The following is a 6,216-nucleotide window of genomic DNA, read 5'->3' as shown; positions in this document are numbered from 1 at the left end:
CAAACTAAAAGCAGGGCTCACTTGTGCTGAGCATGGTGGAAACCCGAACATCTCCTGTTACTTTGCAATTGCAGGCATAAAGCAACCCTCTATTTTGTCTTCAATCGCTTCACTCTAATGTTTGATGGAGTGGAGATTATTTACTAGCAATACTGTAGCCAACAACATTGTTTAAACATTTTTCTTTATTAGTTTGGGGGCATTTTTATTTGGATGTTGGGATTTACTGTTGGCATGTTGACCCCAATTCTAAAGGGGCACCCTCCAAAAAAAAAACCTTAAACTGGAAATGTATGTGTAATCTAGAATAAATAAATCTAAAGTGACCAGGGGTACTCAGTAGAAGTAGGTAGTACTTGAACTCATCCTTGTATTTCAAATGAATGAGAAGAATACAGAGAAATCCATGTCTTTTTACTGAACTAATCAAGAATATTTTATTAACCTACTCACTGAGAAATACAGTAAGAGAGACACCAGTTTTTAATACTTTTGTGTCAGATTTCGAAAACTCTATTCTGCCCCTCTTACTGTTGCATTCTTAACTTGTGCAACATGAAATTCCTTGACAAGTTTTAGGTAACTCCAAAATGTGTCCAGAACATGATGTTCAACTGTGTAGCTTTGAAGTGATCATAAAGTTTGGGAAATAATGTGTTACATCATGCTATAAATCAAGTCTTGAAAGTATTTGTAACAGAAGTGGCAAGACATTCACTATATGTATGTATGTATATGTATGTTAAATGCAAGGGTGGACAAAGGGGTTATGGAGTTGGGTGGTGGTGCTGTTACTACTTCACTAGTCAACAAAGTGGTCAAGTAGTGTTAGTCCAGAGATAAAAAGAACTTGGGAACACTAGTTGAAAATGGAAAAATTTTCTTTATTATATTGACCCATTTTAGCACAGGAGCTTTGTCTGGGCAATTACGAATAGTCTCAACCTCAAAAACACATTACTGTTACAGTACTGTGCAAAGGTCACCATTAGATGTGTTGTTTTATCAGTTAAGTGATGACCATGAATATTATTTTCACAGTCTCTTTTATAAGAATTTGACCAGAAATAAAGGAAATATGTATTAAAAAACGAAAAAGCAAGAATAGCCTATAGAAGCTATATAGGTTTCTATAGGCTAAACTGACAAGTATTTAGTTTGCACTTAGCATGTCCTGGACTCTCCTGGGCCAGTGGAAGACCAAGAAAACTGATGAAAAATTTCTTAGTTTCTTTTTAAAAAGCCCAGAAGAAGTCAAGCAAGGACCTGGCTTAGGTGATCCTTCCCCAGTCTGAAGAAGCTTGATCAGGAATGTCCTTTGTAGTAAGAAACCACAGAAGAGGAACAGGGAAAAAGGCTGAGATATCCAAAAACTTACAACGACTGTGGTGAAGATCAGTGGAAAAAGAGGATTATGAAGAGATGAATCAAAGTGCTTTTTTGGGTCTGATATGAGAAGAAGAAAAAGAGAGGGGTGGAACATCGTGGAGGGTCTGTCATAGTTTAGGGCTGAAGTTTTACCAGTGGTGCTGGTGATATTGTCCAAATTGATGCAATCAAGAATGCTGATTAGGAATTGTTTTATTTTTCAACAAGATGATAATCCCAAGCACAATGGTAATAAATAAACTATATATATATAAAAAACGGCCAGAACAGAGTTCAAACTTAAATATCACAGAGGCAGTACGGGATCACCTGGGCAGAGAAAGACAGAAAAGACATTCTAACTCTAAAAAAGAAAATAAAGGTGGTGAAGGAAGCCTGGTATAATATGCCAAACGATACTTAAGAAACATTAAAAACAGTCTCTGCCAAAATATTTTCAAGATGTGCTAGGTGCAAAAGGAGGTCAAACTATTTCTTTTAAAACCGTGTACATATTTCCTGTTTTTTCTGGTTATGTGTTAAAAGAGAGACCTACAAATAAAATAAATATTATTGCTACTTTGGTAAAACAGAACAGCTAATGATACTATTGCACTGTATTGTGAATCTCTTTCTACTACTCTTCTCTCCTTTCGGCTTATCCCATGGGTTCGGGGTCGCCACAGCGGATCATTGTCCACATGTTGATTTGGCACAGTTTTTACACCGGATGCCCTTCCTGACGCAACCCTCCCCAATTTCTACCGGGCTTGGACCGGCACTGCATCGCTGGGGAGGGGGAATGGGCTGTTAGGGGTTCAGGGTCTTGCCCAGGGACACTTCGACATATAGCCAGGGCCGGGGATCGAACCACTCACCTTGTGGTCCATAAGCAACTGCCTTTACCAACTGAGCTATAGCCGCCCCCTATATATTGTGAATCTCTTTCTAATGATCAAAATCATTTTAATTTAAATCAGCTCAGAAAGAAAGTTACAGTAGACATTATGGCCCTAATGCATATTTTGCAATAACCACTAGTAAAGGAGGATTAGAGAGGCTCATTTCCTCGGTTTCGCAGTACATACACATATTTTAACACAGAGTCAGCAGTGAGGTTTTTGCAGTTTGAGGGATTTTAACAGACAACAAGATGAGGATAAGAGATCAGGAGACATTTGCTCATTTTAGATAATGTGCCTCCTTTCACTGTTTTGACCTGTTTGATCAGAGGAACCCTCTGAACCATAAAGCTGAATTTAATGTTAATTAGTTGTTATTGCACCTTGCAATTCCCCTTAAAGAAGATTCCAGATAACAGATGTAATAGAAAAAGTCATAAAAGAAAGAGCACAGTTAACACTGTGGACTGACCTTTGGATCTGTATTTCCCGTTTACCTGTCTTAAAGCTGTTTATGAGGTTAGACAAGGGTTCAGAAAGTATCATTTATATATTGTGGTTGCAACACTTTAAAAAAAAAAAATTCTGTATAATACATGTGAAAAGAGGGACTTTTTATTGTTGCAGACAAACTTTTTCTTGCCATACTGAGTTCCAAGGAAGTTCCTCTACAATTTTTATTTAGTTTTATGTCGAGAAGTTATATAGTTTTATTTATTATCTTCTACTTATATGAGGTTCTACAATAAACCGACTATGTATATGATTAACATGCAAAAGCCCTATCATTTCTACTAAAATCTAAAGCTGAAAACAAATCTTTGATATGGCTGCTGAATGTTTACACAGATCAGTGGATTATATGAGGCTTGAACCCAATCCTATAGTCTCTTTCTTACATACTTAAAGACAAAAGTCTTGATAGTGCACTCCCACTAACCTGAGGGTGTTTCATTCGCCATGGGTGTGTCTGAATATTATTCAAATCATTTCTAGTCCATATAATGTAATTAAGCCCTGAAATCAGCAGCATGCCAGCCTCTGTCTTTCACACTCCACTACTTCCTTAAACGCTCGTTTCCTGGTTGTAGAGTGTGCTTGTGTTCGAGATTGATTGGCAAAATAAGTTGATGGTCAGAACATACAGCAAAGAAATTGCTTTCAATGTTAGTCCTAACTGTGCCGTAAATGTCTGCTCAGTTGTTTTCTTGAATTGCAATCATAAAGATTAGTGCCAAAACTGGAAACACAAAGCAGTGACAAACAGTGTGAATAAATAAATCAATGCCAGTTCTCTTTGTGTATCAACAACACATCCATCCTGGGACAGAATGATGCCAACCCACTTCCTTGTCAACAAAGGAAGAGGGGAAACCAGATGGGGAGTTGTTTCTGTGGCCTGTAAAACAGCCAACGTAACAGCAGTTCAACAAGCAATAGTCCATGATGGGGAAATGTGTCTGAGATCGGCCCAAGAACCTCTCTGACACCCAATTGTTTCCTGTGTTTCTGTGTCCAGCCATCCGGACCGAAAACATTCGGAGAGCCCCCAGAGGCCAGTTTGTATTTGTGTGTACATGAGTATGCATTGTACTGTAAATGTGCGTGTGTATTTGTGTGTGAGCGTGTTCTGGATATCAAAGCAAGGTGGGATTGTTAGTGAAGACGTGGGAAGTGTACTGGCAACATGCCCATTGCTTTTTAAAGAGTGTGTAGGAAAGCATGGAAAAGAAAGACACTGAGCTGTGCTAAACAATGCTACTAACAGCTGGTCATGTTGACTACAGACTGTTTACAGAGGAAAGAGTAGTAACCCTCACCTTTGACCTCACAAGGCTCCAAGTGGCTGGGGAGATGAATGCTATTGGAAGCATTTAAAGTGACGTCAAGACTCATAAAACACAAGAACCAATAACTTCCAGCAAATACCCACAAATTTATACTCAGTAAAGCTATGGAAAGGTCTGTAGCTTTAAACTATTTGGTTTGGTTGAGTAAAGACTCAACCAAATAGTTTAACTGTATAGTAAGTGTATGAAATCCAAATCAACCTTTTGTTAAATGAAATATATGTGTGTAACTATAAACATATATACATATATAGTCACCATTCTATTCAAACCGCTCTATCAATAGTGAGCTTTTGAAAATATTTTCTTTGATATTTCATACCTGTCAACAGTGTAGTGTTATACTTTATAGTATTAGGATAAATATGGCACCTTTAAAAATGTACTTTAGGATTATAACCAATTATATTCATTATATATTCATTCAGGATTATATTGTATTGTGTGCCTTTGGACAAATTACTGGGAGATAATTTTTAAAATGCAGCATTTCATCTTCCATTGTAGAAATGTTCTCATTATTACCCCAACAATAAAATAAAAACTGATACCTACTGCATTAGGACAATTCACAAGCGAACATCTTGGGCAATAACCACTATTGAAAATACCACACTGATATGTAGAATGACTTTGGCTCTTCTTACACACAGTGACAATTGCTCTGATGAATGTGAGCATTAAATAAGAGGGCTTTTTTAGAAAGCATGGTTGGTGAACAATGAGTTGATTGTATAGTTGATATGTAATCGGACCCTTCTCGCATGCTTCCTTAACTTTCGGTCACAGCTCACATTGTCTTTAAAATCCTCATTGACAATGATCTTGGTGATTCTCCTCTCGCTCTCTCCTCACCTCTCACCCCACAATTGTCACTGCTGTATGTCATTAACTCTGTGTGTTTTCTCCCATAGTGTCTCCCAAAGTTGAATTGAATTGAATTGAATTCTAAGTGTTTTCCTAGCTCCTCACACATTTTCTTTGCGGTGAACATATTCAAATCCAATCAACTAGGGATCAAGTTTTAATTTATCAACCAGTAGTTGGTGAACCTTTTCTTCTGTTTCTTGCCGTGATTCACTCTTTTCTATAGGGACTCCATCAATAATGATGTAATTTCTCTTTAGCTGAGTCTCCAGATACTCAGCTTTTACAGAAAGTTTATCTAAGCATGACTATACAGAGGCAAACTTGCTTGAGATTGCATTTCAAAGTGGTTGAAGGGGCCAGAGATTCTTTTGTTAAAGTCATCTAGATCAATCCATCCATCCATCAATTCATCTACTGGCTGTAACCACTTATCCTATTTAGGGTCACAGGGGGCTGGAGCCTATCCCAGCTGTCAAGAGGGCGAGAGAAGCAGTCAACCGTGGACACGTGTCCTCTAAATCCTTTGGTGAAAAATTGTAGTCTATTTCTTTAGTCCAGTACATCTTTCATAGTATTATCCACCCTCAGATTAGTAGAGTCCAACACTGTCCAACGTTTCTCAATTAAGTCTTCGAAGAAAGATTTCTGCTGGTAAAGAAGCTGATGAATCATGGTCAACGCTGAGTCATCCTCCTGATTACCTTTTTTGCCCACATGGCAAACAAAAAGCTATGACACTTTTGCTAGTTTCCAAGAGAGTGATCTGCAGAGAGAGAGACAGAGACAGAGACAGAGACACTGATGACTGAACGTGTGTCTTTGTGTGTGATGGTTCAGGTAGTCTTAGAAAAGAAGGCCAGAGGAGAAGTGCGTAGCAGCAGAATCAATTTGAATCCAGACCTCATTAAACAATCTGAACAAAAAGCAAACATTATAATATTTTAGGAATGTTTTAATGTTGGTCAGGTGTACCTTAAAAAACTGACAACTTAGTGAGCGTGGACGAAGAAGGGGCACAAGACAAGAAAATGATCCTCTGCTGCACTCTGGTGAAAAAAACATACCAATGCATTTTTGCTAATAAGACATTCAGTAGGCTTCCCGTATTGAATGCACTAACTATAAAATATCTATAATATGCTGCAATTTGACTTATCGTCAAAAACAAATGCTTCTTACCCAACCTTTATTTTGAAAAAAAAAAAAGATTCAGCTTTAACCCGGAA

The sequence above is a fragment of the Channa argus genome, chromosome 16 (assembly GCF_033026475.1).
Source record: "Channa argus isolate prfri chromosome 16, Channa argus male v1.0, whole genome shotgun sequence".
In the NCBI taxonomy this organism is placed as follows: Eukaryota; Metazoa; Chordata; class Actinopteri; order Anabantiformes; family Channidae; genus Channa; species Channa argus.
Note: the sequence above shows the minus strand (reverse complement) of the source record.